We start from the raw sequence: 16779 nt of genomic DNA on the forward strand, positions 1-16779 counted from the left end.
GGAAATCCTGGGGCTTAAAATATCAGTTATGGTTACCCATGCAATGCATGGATATGCCCTATAGGTGAAGAGATCGTCTACAAGAGCTATTATGTCCACAAAAATAAGGTCAGGTATACTAAAAGGTAAGTGCATTGATATAGAAGATATCATATATGATAATATTTTAAATAGAATATAAATTATTAATAACATGTTATCTATTGACTTTGCCTAAATTGTTAGCCAATTGTTATGTATCATTTCTACCACAGAGAGTAGATATGCCACCTGCTTTGGTGAGGCTAGGACAGCTATAGGGGTATATGGAGGAGGCTGTTTTTTTTAAGGTGTACATAACAAAGTGGCTGACTATTTAGGCTAAGTATTATGTAGTAGCATATAAGGCAGTTGACTAACTATTGAAATTTTTTCAGCAAACTTGTAAATCCTGGCCTTAATTGTGGATATAATAGCAGTGAGCTGTTTGCTGAAAATCCTGGGGCTAAAAATACCAGTAATGGTTACCCATGCAATTCATGGATATGCCCTACAGGTGAAGAGAACGTCTACAAGAGCTATTATGTCCACAAAAATAAGGGCAGGTATACTAAAAGGTAAGTCCATTGATATAGAAGTGATCATGCATTGACAATGTTTTTTGGTAGAATATAAATTAATAATGACATGTTATCTTTTGACTTTGCCTAAATTGTTAGCCAATTGTTTTGTATCATTTCTACCACAGAGAGTAGAAATGACACCTGCTTTGGTGAGGCTAGGACAGCTATAGGGGTATATGGAGGAGGCTGTTTTTTTTTTAAGGTGTACATAACAAAGTGGCTGACTATTTAGGCTAAGTATTATGTAGTAGCATATAAGGCAGTTGACTAACTATTGAAATTTTTTCAGCAAACTTGTAAAGCCTGGCCTTTATTGTGGATATAATAGCAGTGAGCTGTTTGCTGAAAATCCTGGGGCTAAAAATACCAGTAATGGTTACCCATGCAATGCATGGATATGCCCTATAGGTGAAGAGATCGTCTACAAGAGCTATTATGTCCACAAAAATAAGGTCAGGTATACTAAAAGGTAAGTGCATTGATATAGAAGATATCATACATGATAATATTTTAAATAGAATATAAATTATTAATAACATGTTATCTATTGACTTTGCCTAAATTGTTAGCCAATTGTTATGTATCATTTCTACCACAGAGAGTAGATATGCCACCTGCTTTGGTGAGGCTAGGACAGCTATAGGGGTATATGGAGGAGGCTGTTTTTTTTTTAAGGTGTACATAACAAAGTGGCTGACTATTTAGGCTAAGTATTATGTAGTAGCATATAAGGCAGTTGACTAACTATTGAATTTTTTTCAGCAAACTTGTAAATCCTGGCCTTAATTGTGGATATAATAGCAGTGAGCTGTTTGCTGAAAATCCTGGGGCTAAAAATACCAGTAATGGTTACCCATGCAATGCATGGATATGCCCTATAGGGGAAGAGAACGTCTTCAAGAGCTATTATGTCCACAAAAATAAGGGCAGGTATACTAAAAGGTAAGTCCATTGATATAGAAGTGATCATGCATTGACAATGTTTTTTGGTAGAATATAAATTAATAATGACATGTTATCTTTTGACTTTGCCTAAATTGTTAGCCAATTGTTTTGTATCATTTCTACCACAGAGAGTAGAAATGACACCTGCTTTGGTGAGGCTAGGACAGCTATAGGGGTATATGGAGGAGGCTGTTATTTTTTTTAATGTGTACATAACAAAGTGGCTGACTATTTAGGCTAAGTAATATGTAGTAGCATATAAGGCAGTTGACTAACTATTGAAATTTTTTCAGCAAACTTGTAAATCCTGGCCTTAATTGTGGATATAATAGCAGTGAGCTGTTTGCTGAAAATCCTGGGGCTAAAAATATCAGTTATGGTTAGCCATGCAATGCAAGGATATGCCCTATAGGTGAAGAGATCGTCTACAAGAGCTATTATGTCCACAAAAATAAGGTCAGGTATACTAAAAGGTAAGTGCATTGATATAGAAGATATCATATATGATAATATTTTAAATAGAATATAAATTATTAATAACATGTTATCTATTGACTTTGCCTAAATTGTTAGCCAATTGTTATGTATCATTTCTACCACAGAGAGTAGATATGCCACCTTCTTTGGTGAGGCTAGGACAGCTATAGGGGTATATGGAGGAGGCTGTTTTTTTTTTTAAAGGTGTACATAACAAAGTGGCTGACTATTTAGGCTAAGTATTATGTAGTAGCATATAAGGCAGTTGACTAACTATTGAAATTTTTTCAGCAAACTTGTAAATCCTGGCCTTAATTGTGGATATAATAGCAGTGAGCTGTTTGCTGAAAATCCTGGGGCTAAAAATACCAGTAATGGTTACCCATGCAATGTATGGATATGCCCTATAGGTGAAGAGAACGTCTACAAGAGCTATTATGTCCACAAAAATAAGGGCAGGTATACTAAAAGGTAAGTCCATTGATATAGAAGTGATCATGCATTGACAATGTTTTTTGGTAGAATATAAATTAATAATGACATGTTATCTTTTGACTTTGCCTAAATTGTTAGCCAATTGTTTTGTATCATTTCTACCACAGAGAGTAGAAATGACACCTGCTTTGCTGAGGCTAGGACAGCTATAGGGGTATATGGAGGAGGCTGTTATTTTTTTTAAGGTGTACATAACAAAGTGGCTGACTATTTAGGCTAAGTAATATGTAGTAGCATATAAGGCAGTTGACTAACTATTGAAATTTTTTCAGCAAACTTGTAAATCCTGGCCTTAATTGTGGATATAATAGCAGTGAGCTGTTTGCTGAAAATCCTGGGGCTTAAAATATCAGTTATGGGTACCCATGAAATGCATGGATATGCCCTATAGGTGAAGAGATCGTCTACAAGAGCTATTATGTCCACAAAAATAAGGGCAGGTATACTAAAAGGTAAGTGCATTGATATAGAAGATATCATATATGATAATATTTTAAATAGAATATAAATTATTAATAACATGTTATCTATTGACTTTGCCTAAATTGTTAGCCAATTGTTATGTATCATTTCTACCACAGAGAGTAGATATGCCACCTGCTTTGGTGAGGCTAGGACAGCTGTAGGGGTATATGGAGGAGGCTGTTTTTTTTTTTAAGGTGTACATAACAAAGTGGCTGACTATTTAGGCTAAGTATTATGTAGTAGCATATAAGGCAGTTGACTAACTATTGAAATTTTTTCAGCAAACTTGTAAATCCTGGCCTTAATTGTGGATATAATAGCAGTGAGCTGTTTGCTGAAAATCCTGGGGCTAAAAATACCAGTAATGGTTACCCATGCAATGCATGGATATGCCCTATAGGTGAAGAGAACGTCTACAAGAGCTATTATGTCCACAAAAATAAGGGCAGGTATACTAAAAGGTAAGTCCATTGATATAGAAGTGATCATGCATTGACAATGTTTTTTGGTAGAATATAAATTAATAATGACATGTTATCTTTTGACTTTGCCTAAATTGTTAGCCAATTGTTTTGTATCATTTCTACCACAGAGAGTAGAAATGACACCTGCTTTGGTGAGGTTAGGACAGCTATAGGGGTATACGGAGGAGGCTGTTATTTTTTTTAAGGTGTACATAACAAAGTGGCTGACTATTTAGGCTAAGTATTATGTAGTAGCATATAAGGCAGTTGACTAGCTATTGAAATTTTTTCAGCAAACTTGTAAAGCCTGGCCTTTATTGTGGATATAATAGCAGTGAGCTGTTTGCTGAAAATCCTGGGGCTAAAAATACCAGTAATGGTTACCCATGCAATGCATGGATATGCCCTATAGGTGAAGAGATCGTCTACAAGAGCTATTATGTCCACAAAAATAAGGTCAGGTATACTAAAAGGTAAGTGCATTGATATAAAAGATATCATATATGATAATATTTTAAATAGAATATAAATTATTAATAACATGTTATCTATTGACTTTGCCTAAATTGTTAGCCAATTGTTATGTATCATTTCTACCACAGAGAGTAGATATGCCACCTGCTTTGGTGAGGCTAGGACAGCTCTAGGGGTATATGGAGGAGGCTGTTTTTTTAAGGTGTACATAACAAAGTGGCTGACTATTTAGGCTAAGTATTATGTAGGAGCATATAAGGCAGTTGACTAACTATTGAATTTTTTTCAGCAAACTTGTAAATCCTGACCTTAATTGTGGATATAATAGCAGTGAGCTGTTTGCTGAAAATCCTGGGGCTAAAAATACCAGTAATGGTTACCCATGCAATGCATGGATATGCCCTATAGGTGAAGAGAACGTCTACAAGAGCTATTATGTCCACAAAAATAAGGGCAGGTATACTAAAAGGTAAGTCCATTGATATAGAAGTGATCATGCATTGACAATGTTTTTAGGTGGAATATAAATTAATAATAATATGTTATCTTTTGACTTTGCCTAAATTGTTAGCCAATTGTTTTGTATCATTTCTACCACAGAGAGTAGAAATGACACCTGCTTTGGTGAGGCTAGGACAGCTATAGGGGTATATGGAGGAGGCTGTTATTTTTTTTAAGGTGTACATAACAAAGTGGCTGACCATTTTGGCTAAGTATTATGTAGTAGCATATAAGGCAGTTGACTAACTATTGAAATTTTTTCAGCAAACTTGTAAAGCCTGGCCTTTATTTTGGATATAATAGCAGTGAGCTGTTTGCTGAAAATCCTGGGGCTAAAAATACCAGTAATGGTTACCCATGCAATGCATGGATATGCCCTATAGGTGAAGAGAACGTCTACAAGAGCTATTATGTCCACAAAAATAAGGGCAGGTATACTAAAAGGTAAGTCCATTGATATAGAAGTGATCATGCATTGACAATGTTTTTTGGTAGAATATAAATTAATAATGACATGTTATCTTTTGACTTTGCCTAAATTGTTAGCCAATTGTTTTGTATCATTTCTACCACAGAGAGTAGAAATGACACCTGCTTTGGTGAGGCTAGGACAGCTATAGGGGTATTTGGAGGAGGCTGTTATTTTTTTTAATGTGTAAATAACAAAGTGGCTGACTATTTAGGCTAAGTAATATGTAGTAGCATATAAGGCAGTTGACTAACTATTGAAATTTTTTCAGCAAACTTGTAAATCCTGGCCTTAATTGTGGATATAATAGCAGTGAGCTGTTTGCTGAAAATCCTGGGGCTAAAAATACCAGTAATGGTTACCCATGCAATGCATGGATATGCCCTATAGGTGAAGAGAACGTCTCCAAGAGCTATTATGTCCACAAAAATAAGGGCAGGTATACTAAAAGGTAAGTTCATTGATATAGAAGTGATCATGCATTGACAATGTTTTTAGGTAGAATATAAATTAATAATAACATGTTATCTTTTGACTTTGCCTAAATTGTTAGCCAATTGTTTTGTATCATTTCTACCACAGAGAGTAGAAATGACACCTGCTTTGGTGAGGCTAGGACAGCTATAGGGGTATATGGAGGAGGCTGTTATTTTTTTAAGGTGTACATAACAAAGTGGCTGACTATTTAGGCTAAGTATTATGTAGTAGCATATAAGGCAGTTGACTAACTATTGACATTTTTTCAGCAAACTTGTAAAGCCTGGCCTTTATTGTGGATATAATAGCAGTGAGCTGTTTGCTGAAAATCCTGGGGCTAAAAATACCAGTAATGGTTACCCATGCAATGCATGGATATGCCCTATAGGTGAAGAGAACGTCTACAAGAGCTATTATGTCCACAAAAATAAGGGCAGGTATACTAAAAGGTAAGTCCATTGATATAGAAGTGATCATGCATTGACAATGTTTTTTGGTAGAATATAAATTAATAATGACATGTTATCTTTTGACTTTGCCTAAATTGTTAGCCAATTGTTTTGTATCATTTCTACCACAGAGAGTAGAAATGACACCTGCTTTGGTGAGGTTAGGACAGCTATAGGGGTATATGGAGGAGGCTGTTATTTTTTTTAAGGTGTACATAACAAAGTGGCTGACTATTTAGGCTAAGTATTATGTAGTAGCATATAAGGCAGTTGACTAGCTATTGAAATTTTTTCAGCAAACTTGTAAAGCCTGGCCTTTATTGTGGATATAATAGCAGTGAGCTGTTTGCTGAAAATCCTGGGGCTAAAAATACCAGTAATGGTTACTCATGCAATGCATGGATATGCCCTATAGGTGAAGAGAACGTCTACAAGAGCTATTATGTCCACAAAAATAAGGGCAGGTATACTAAAAGGTAAGTCCATTGATATAGAAGTGATCATGCATTGACAATGTTTTTTGGTAGAATATAAATTAATAATGACATGTTATCTTTTGACTTTGCCTAAATTGTTAGCCAATTGTTTTGTATCATTTCTACCACAGAGAGTAGAAATGACACCTGCTTTGGTGAGGTTAGGACAGCTATAGGGGTATATGGAGGAGGCTGTTATTTTTTTTAAGGTGTACATAACAAAGTGGCTGACTATTTAGGCTAAGTATTATGTAGTAGCATATAAGGCAGTTGACTAGCTATTGAAATTTTTTCAGCAAACTTGTAAAGCCTGGCCTTTATTGTGGATATAATAGCAGTGAGCTGTTTGCTGAAAATCCTGGGGCTAAAAATACCAGTAATGGTTACTCATGCAATGCATGGATATGCCCTATAGGTGAAGAGAACGTCTACAAGAGCTATTATGTCCACAAAAATAAGGGCAGGTATACTAAAAGGTAAGTCCATTGATATAGAAGTGATCATGCATTGACAATGTTTTTTGGTAGAATATAAATTAATAATGACATGTTATCTTTTGACTTTGCCTAAATTGTTAGCCAATTGTTTTGTATCATTTCTACCACAGAGAGTAGAAATGACACCTGCTTTGGTGAGGCTAGGACAGCTATAGGGGTATATGGAGGAGGCTGTTATTTTTTTAAGGTGTACATAACAAAGTGGCTGACTATTTAGGCTAAGTAATATGTAGTAGCATATAAGGCAGTTGACTAACTATTGAAATTTTTTCAGCAAACTTGTAAATCCTGGCCTTAATTGTGGATATAATAGCAGTGAGCTGTTTGCTGAAAATCCTGGGGCTTAAAATATCAGTTATGGTTACCCATGCAATGCATGGATATGCCCTATAGGTGAAGAGATCGTCTACAAGAGCTATTATGTCCACAAAAATAAGGTCAGGTATACTAAAAGGTAAGTGCATTGATATAGAAGATATCATACATGATAATATTTAAATTAGAATATAAATTATTAATAACATGTTATCTATTGACTTTGCCTAAATTGTTAGCCAATTGTTATGTATCATTTCTACCACAGAGAGTAGATATGCCACCTGCTTTGGTGAGGCTAGGACAGCTATAGGGGTATATGGAGGAGGCTGTTTTTTTTTTAAAGTGTACATAACAAAGTGGCTGACTATTTAGGCTAAGTATTATGTAGTAGCATATAAGGCAGTTGACTAACTATTGAAATTTTTTCAGCAAACTTGTAAATCCTGGCCTTAATTGTGGATATAATAGCAGTGAGCTGTTTGCTGAAAATCCTGGGGCTAAAAATACCAGTAATGGTTACCCATGCAATGCATGGATATGCCCTATAGGTGAAGAGAACATCTACAAGAGCTATTATGTCCACAAAAATAAGGGCAGGTATACTAAAAGGTAAGTCCATTGATATAGAAGTGATCATGCATTGACAATGTTTTTTGGTAGAATATAAATTAATAATGACATGTTATCTTTTGACTTTGCCTAAATTGTTAGCCAATTGTTTTGTATCATTTCTACCACAGAGAGTAGAAATGACACCTGCTTTGGTGAGGCTAGGACAGCTATAGGGGTATATGGAGGAGGCTGTTATTTTTTTTAAGGTGTACATAACAAAGTGGCTGACTATTTAGGCTAAGTAATATGTAGTAGCATATAAGGCAGTTGACTAACTATTGAAATTTTTTCAGCAAACTTGTAAATCCTGGCCTTAATTGTGGATATAATAGCAGTGAGCTGTTTGCTGGAAATCCTGGGGCTTAAAATATCAGTTATGGTTACCCATGCAATGCATGGATATGCCCTATAGGTGAAGAGATCGTCTACAAGAGCTATTATGTCCACAAAAATAAGGTCAGGTATACTAAAAGGTAAGTGCATTGATATAGAAGATATCATATATGATAATATTTTAAATAGAATATAAATTATTAATAACATGTTATCTATTGACTTTGCCTAAATTGTTAGCCAATTGTTATGTATCATTTCTACCACAGAGAGTAGATATGCCACCTGCTTTGGTGAGGCTAGGACAGCTATAGGGGTATATGGAGGAGGCTGTTTTTTTTAAGGTGTACATAACAAAGTGGCTGACTATTTAGGCTAAGTATTATGTAGTAGCATATAAGGCAGTTGACTAACTATTGAAATTTTTTCAGCAAACTTGTAAATCCTGGCCTTAATTGTGGATATAATAGCAGTGAGCTGTTTGCTGAAAATCCTGGGGCTAAAAATACCAGTAATGGTTACCCATGCAATTCATGGATATGCCCTATAGGTGAAGAGAACGTCTACAAGAGCTATTATGTCCACAAAAATAAGGGCAGGTATACTAAAAGGTAAGTCCATTGATATAGAAGTGATCATGCATTGACAATGTTTTTAGGTGGAATATAAATTAATAATAATATGTTATCTTTTGACTTTGCCTAAATTGTTAGCCAATTGTTTTGTATCATTTCTACCACAGAGAGTAGAAATGACACCTGCTTTGGTGAGGCTAGGACAGCTATAGGGGTATATGGAGGAGGCTGTTATTTTTTTTAAGGTGTACATAACAAAGTGGCTGACCATTTTGGCTAAGTATTATGTAGTAGCATATAAGGCAGTTGACTAACTATTGAAATTTTTTCAGCAAACTTGTAAAGCCTGGCCTTTATTTTGGATATAATAGCAGTGAGCTGTTTGCTGAAAATCCTGGGGCTAAAAATACCAGTAATGGTTACCCATGCAATGCATGGATATGCCCTATAGGTGAAGAGAACGTCTACAAGAGCTATTATGTCCACAAAAATAAGGGCAGGTATACTAAAAGGTAAGTCCATTGATATAGAAGTGATCATGCATTGACAATGTTTTTTGGTAGAATATAAATTAATAATGACATGTTATCTTTTGACTTTGCCTAAATTGTTAGCCAATTGTTTTGTATCATTTCTACCACAGAGAGTAGAAATGACACCTGCTTTGGTGAGGCTAGGACAGCTATAGGGGTATATGGAGGAGGCTGTTATTTTTTTTAATGTGTAAATAACAAAGTGGCTGACTATTTAGGCTAAGTAATATGTAGTAGCATATAAGGCAGTTGACTAACTATTGAAATTTTTTCAGCAAACTTGTAAATCCTGGCCTTAATTGTGGATATAATAGCAGTGAGCTGTTTGCTGAAAATCCTGGGGCTAAAAATACCAGTAATGGTTACCCATGCAATGCATGGATATGCCCTATAGGTGAAGAGAACGTCTCCAAGAGCTATTATGTCCACAAAAATAAGGGCAGGTATACTAAAAGGTAAGTCCATTGATATAGAAGTGATCATGCATTGACAATGTTTTTAGGTAGAATATAAATTAATAATAACATGTTATCTTTTGACTTTGCCTAAATTGTTAGCCAATTGTTTTGTATCATTTCTACCACAGAGAGTAGAAATGACACCTGCTTTGGTGAGGCTAGGACAGCTATAGGGGTATATGGAGGAGGCTGTTATTTTTTTAAGGTGTACATAACAAAGTGGCTGACTATTTAGGCTAAGTATTATGTAGTAGCATATAAGGCAGTTGACTAACTATTGAAATTTTTTCAGCAAACTTGTAAAGCCTGGCCTTTATTGTGGATATAATAGCAGTGAGCTGTTTGCTGAAAATCCTGGGGCTAAAAATACCAGTAATGGTTACCCATGCAATGCATGGATATGCCCTATAGGTGAAGAGATCGTCTACAAGAGCTATTATGTCCACAAAAATAAGGTCAGGTATACTAAAAGGTAAGTGCATTGATATAGAAGATATCATATATGATAATATTTTAAATAGAATATAAATTATTAATAACATGTTATCTATTGACTTTGCCTAAATTGTTAGCCAATTGTTATGTATCATTTCTACCACAGAGAGTAGATATGCCACCTGCTTTGGTGAGGCTAGGACAGCTATAGGGGTATATGGAGGAGGCTGTTTTTTTTTAAGGTGTACATAACAAAGTGGCTGACTATTTAGGCTAAGTATTATGTAGTAGCATATAAGGCAGTTGACTAACTATTGAAATTTTTTCAGCAAACTTGTAAATCCTGGCCTTAATTGTGGATATAATAGCAGTGAGCTGTTTGCTGAAAATCCTGGGGCTAAAAATACCAGTAATGGTTACCCATGCAATGCATGGATATGCCCTATAGGTGAAGAGAACGTCTACAAGAGCTATTATGTCCACAAAAATAAGGGCAGGTATACTAAAAGGTAAGTCCATTGATATAGAAGTGATCATGCATTGACAATGTTTTTTGGTAGAATATAAATTAATAATGACATGTTATCTTTTGACTTTGCCTAAATTGTTAGCCAATTGTTTTGTATCATTTCTACCACAGAGAGTAGAAATGACACCTGCTTTGGTGAGGTTAGGACAGCTACAGGGGTATATGGAGGAGGCTGTTATTTTTTTTAAGGTGTACATAACAAAGTGGCTGACTATTTAGGCTAAGTATTATGTAGTAGCATATAAGGCAGTTGACTAGCTATTGAAATTTTTTCAGCAAACTTGTAAAGCCTGGCCTTTATTGTGGATATAATAGCAGTGAGCTGTTTGCTGAAAATCCTGGGGCTAAAAATACCAGTAATGGTTACTCATGCAATGCATGGATATGCCCTATAGGTGAAGAGAACGTCTACAAGAGCTATTATGTCCACAAAAATAAGGGCAGGTATACTAAAAGGTAAGTCCATTGATATAGAAGTGATCATGCATTGACAATGTTTTTTGGTAGAATATAAATTAATAATGACATGTTATCTTTTGACTTTGCCTAAATTGTTAGCCAATTGTTTTGTATCATTTCTACCACAGAGAGTAGAAATGACACCTGCTTTGGTGAGGTTAGGACAGCTATAGGGGTATATGGAGGAGGCTGTTATTTTTTTTAAGGTGTACATAACAAAGTGGCTGACTATTTAGGCTAAGTATTATGTAGTAGCATATAAGGCAGTTGACTAGCTATTGAAATTTTTTCAGCAAACTTGTAAAGCCTGGCCTTTATTGTGGATATAATAGCAGTGAGCTGTTTGCTGAAAATCCTGGGGCTAAAAATACCAGTAATGGTTACTCATGCAATGCATGGATATGCCCTATAGGTGAAGAGAACGTCTACAAGAGCTATTATGTCCACAAAAATAAGGGCAGGTATACTAAAAGGTAAGTCCATTGATATAGAAGTGATCATGCATTGACAATGTTTTTTGGTAGAATATAAATTAATAATGACATGTTATCTTTTGACTTTGCCTAAATTGTTAGCCAATTGTTTTGTATCATTTCTACCACAGAGAGTAGAAATGACACCTGCTTTGGTGAGGCTAGGACAGCTATAGGGGTATATGGAGGAGGCTGTTATTTTTTTAAGGTGTACATAACAAAGTGGCTGACTATTTAGGCTAAGTAATATGTAGTAGCATATAAGGCAGTTGACTAACTATTGAAATTTTTTCAGCAAACTTGTAAATCCTGGCCTTAATTGTGGATATAATAGCAGTGAGCTGTTTGCTGGAAATCCTGGGGCTTAAAATATCAGTTATGGTTACCCATGCAATGCATGGATATGCCCTATAGGTGAAGAGATCGTCTACAAGAGCTATTATGTCCACAAAAATAAGGTCAGGTATACTAAAAGGTAAGTGCATTGATATAGAAGATATCATATATGATAATATTTTAAATAGAATATAAATTATTAATAACATGTTATCTATTGACTTTGCCTAAATTGTTAGCCAATTGTTATGTATCATTTCTACCACAGAGAGTAGATATGCCACCTGCTTTGGTGAGGCTAGGACAGCTATAGGGGTATATGGAGGAGGCTGTTTTTTTTAAGGTGTACATAACAAAGTGGCTGACTATTTAGGCTAAGTATTATGTAGTAGCATATAAGGCAGTTGACTAACTATTGAAATTTTTTCAGCAAACTTGTAAATCCTGGCCTTAATTGTGGATATAATAGCAGTGAGCTGTTTGCTGAAAATCCTGGGGCTAAAAATACCAGTAATGGTTACCCATGCAATTCATGGATATGCCCTACAGGTGAAGAGAACGTCTACAAGAGCTATTATGTCCACAAAAATAAGGGCAGGTATACTAAAAGGTAAGTCCATTGATATAGAAGTGATCATGCATTGACAATGTTTTTTGGTAGAATATAAATTAATAATGACATGTTATCTTTTGACTTTGCCTAAATTGTTAGCCAATTGTTTTGTATCATTTCTACCACAGAGAGTAGAAATGACACCTGCTTTGGTGAGGCTAGGACAGCTATAGGGGTATATGGAGGAGGCTGTTATTTTTTTTAAGGTGTACATAACAAAGTGGCTGACTATTTAGGCTAAGTATTATGTAGTAGCATATAAGGCAGTTGACTAACTATTGAAATTTTTTCAGCAAACTTGTTAAGCCTGGCCTTTATTGTGGATATAATAGCAGTGATCTGTTTGCTGAAAATCCTGGGGCTAAAAATACCAGTAATGGTTACCCATGCAATGCATGGATATGCCCTATAGGTGAAGAGAACGTCTACAAGAGCTATTATGTCCACAAAAATAAGGGCAGGCATACTAAAAGGTAAGTCCATTGATATAGAAGTGATCATGCATTGACAATGTTTTTTGGTAGAATATAAATTAATAATGACATGTTATCTTTTGACTTTGCCTAAATTGTTAGCCAATTGTTTTGTATCATTTCTACCACAGAGAGTAGAAATGACACCTGCTTTGGTGAGGCTAGGACAGCTATAGGGGTATATGGAGGAGGCTGTTATTTTTTTAAGGTGTACATAACAAAGTGGCTGACTATTTAGGCTAAGTAATATGTAGTAGCATATAAGGCAGTTGACTAACTATTGAAATTTTTTCAGCAAACTTGTAAATCCTGGCCTTAATTGTGGATATAATAGCAGTGAGCTGTTTGCTGAAAATCCTGGGGCTTAAAATATCAGTTATGGTTACCCATGCAATGCATGGATATGCCCTATAGGTGAAGAGATCGTCTACAAGAGCTATTATGTCCACAAAAATAAGGTCAGGTATATTAAAAGGTAAGTGCATTGATATAGAAGATATCATATATGATAATATTTTAAATAGAATATAAATTATTAATAACATGTTATCTATTGACTTTGCCTAAATTGTTAGCCAATTGTTATGTATCATTTCTACCACAGAGAGTAGATATGCCACTTGCTTTGGTGAGGCTAGGACAGCTCTAGGGGTATATGGAGGAGGCTGTTTTTTTAAGGTGTACATAACAAAGTGGCTGACTATTTAGGCTAAGTATTATGTAGTAGCATATAAGGCAGTTGACTAACTATTGAAATTTTTTCAGCAAACTTGTAAATCCTGACCTTAATTGTGGATATAATAGCAGTGAGCTGTTTGCTGAAAATCCTGGGGCTAAAAATACCAGTAATGGTTACCCATGCAATGCATGGATATGCCCTATAGGTGAAGAGAACGTCTACAAGAGCTATTATGTCCACAAAAATAAGGGCAGGTATACTAAAAGGTAAGTCCATTGATATAGAAGTGATCTTGCATTGACAATGTTTTTAGGTGGAATATAAATTAATAATAATATGTTATCTTTTGACTTTGCCTAAATTGTTAGCCAATTGTTTTGTATCATTTCTACCACAGAGAGTAGAAATGACACCTGCTTTGGTGAGGCTAGGACAGCTATAGGGGTATATGGAGGAGGCTGTTTTTTTTTTAAGGTGTACATAACAAAGTGGCTGACTATTTAGGCTAAGTATTATGTAGTAGCATATAAGGCAGTTGACTAACTATTGAAATTTTTTCAGCAAACTTGTAAAGCCTGGCCTTTATTGTGGATATAATAGCAGTGAGCTGTTTGCTGAAAATCCTGGGGCTAAAAATACCAGTAATGGTTACCCATGCAATGCATGGATATGCCCTATAGGTGAAGAGAACGTCTACAAGAGCTATTATGTCCACAAAAATAAGGGCAGGTATACTAAAAGGTAAGTCCATTGATATAGAAGTGATCATGCATTGACAATGTTTTTTGGTAGAATATAAATTAATAATGACATGTTATCTTTTGACTTTGCCTAAATTGTTAGCCAATTGTTTTGTATCATTTCTACCACAGAGAGTAGAAATGACACCTGCTTTGGTGAGGCTAGGACAGCTATAGGGGTATATGGAGGAGGCTGTTTTTTTTTTAAGGTGTACATAACAAAGTGGCTGACTATTTAGGCTAAGTATTATGTAGTAGCATATAAGGCAGTTGACTAACTATTGAAATTTTTTCAGCAAACTTGTAAAGCCTGGCCTTTATTGTGGATATAATAGCAGTGAGCTGTTTGCTGAAAATCCTGGGGCTAAAAATACCAGTAATGGTTACCCATGCAATGCATGGATATGCCCTATAGGTGAAGAGATCGTCTACAAGAGCTATTATGTCCACAAAAATAAGGTCAGGTATACTAAAAGGTAAGTGCATTGATATAGAAGGTATCATATATGATAATATTTTAAATAGAATATAAATTATTAATAACATGTTATCTATTGACTTTGCCTAAATTGTTAGCCAATTGTTATGTATCATTTCTACCACAGAGAGTAGATATGCCACCTGCTTTGGTGAGGCTAGGACAGCTATAGGGGTATATGGAGGAGGCTGTTTTTTTTTTAAGGTGTACATAACAAAGTGGCTGACTATTTAGGCTAAGTATTATGTAGTAGCATATAAGGCAGTTGACTAACTATTGAATTTTTTTCAGCAAACTTGTAAATCCTGGCCTTAATTGTGGATATAATAGCAGTGAGCTGTTTGCTGAAAATCCTGGGGCTAAAAATACCAGTAATGGTTACCCATGCAATGCATGGATATGCCCTATAGGTGAAGAGAACGTCTTCAAGAGCTATTATGTCCACAAAAATAAGGGCAGGTATACTAAAAGGTAAGTCCATTGATATAGAAGTGATCATGCATTGACAATGTTTTTTTGGTAGAATATAAATTAATAATGACATGTTATCTTTTGACTTTGCCTAAATTGTTAGCCAATTGTTTTGTATCATTTCTACCACAGAGAGTAGAAATGACACCTGCTTTGGTGAGGCTAGGACAGCTATAGGGGTATATGGAGGAGGCTGTTATTTTTTTTAAGGTGTACATAACAAAGTGGCTGACTATTTAGGCTAAGTAATATGTAGTAGCATATAAGGCAGTTGACTAACTATTGAAATTTTTTCAGCAAACTTGTAAATCCTGGCCTTAATTGTGGATATAATAGCAGTGAGCTGTTTGCTGAAAATCCTGGGGCTAAAAATATCAGTTATGGTTAGCCATGCAATGCATGGATATGCCCTATAGGTGAAGAGATCGTCTACAAGAGCTATTATGTCCACAAAAATAAGGTCAGGTATACTAAAAGGTAAGTGCATTGATATAGAAGATATCATATATGATAATATTTTAAATAGAATATAAATTATTAATAACATGTTATCTATTGACTTTGCCTAAATTGTTAGCCAATTGTTATGTATCATTTCTACCACAGAGAGTAGATATGCCACCTGCTTTGGTGAGGCTAGGACAGCTATAGGGGTATATGGAGGAGGCTGTTTTTTTTTTAAAGGTGTACATAACAAAGTGGCTGACTATTTAGGCTAAGTATTATGTAGTAGCATATAAGGCAGTTGACTAACTATTGAAATTTTTTCAGCAAACTTGTAAATCCTGGCCTTAATTGTGGATATAATAGCAGTGAGCTGTTTGCTGAAAATCCTGGGGCTAAAAATACCAGTAATGGTTACCCATGCAATGTATGGATATGCCCTATAGGTGAAGAGAACGTCTACAAGAGCTATTATGTCCACAAAAATAAGGGCAGGTATACTAAAAGGTAAGTCCATTGATATAGAAGTGATCATGCATTGACAATGTTTTTTGGTAGAATATAAATTAATAATGACATGTTATCTTTTGACTTTGCCTAAATTGTTAGCCAATTGTTTTGTATCATTTCTACCACAGAGAGTAGAAATGACACCTGCTTTGGTGAGGCTAGGACAGCTATAGGGGTATATGGAGGAGGCTGTTATTTTTTTTAAGGTGTACATAACAAAGTGGCTGACTATTTAGGCTAAGTAATATGTAGTAGCATATAAGGCAGTTGACTAACTATTGAAATTTTTTCAGCAAACTTGTAAAGCCTGGCCTTTATTGTGGATATAATAGCAGTGAGCTGTTTGCTGAAAATCCTGGGGCTTAAAATATCAGTTATGGTTACCCATGCAATGCATGGATATGCCCTATAGGGGAAGAGATCGTCTACAAGAGCTATTTTGTCCACAAAAATAAGGTCAGGTATATTAAAAGGTAAGTGCATTGATATAGAAGATATCATATATGATAATATTTTAAA

The sequence above is a fragment of the Engystomops pustulosus genome, chromosome 7, assembly GCF_040894005.1.
Source record: "Engystomops pustulosus chromosome 7, aEngPut4.maternal, whole genome shotgun sequence".
NCBI lineage: Eukaryota > Metazoa > Chordata > Amphibia > Anura > Leptodactylidae > Engystomops > Engystomops pustulosus.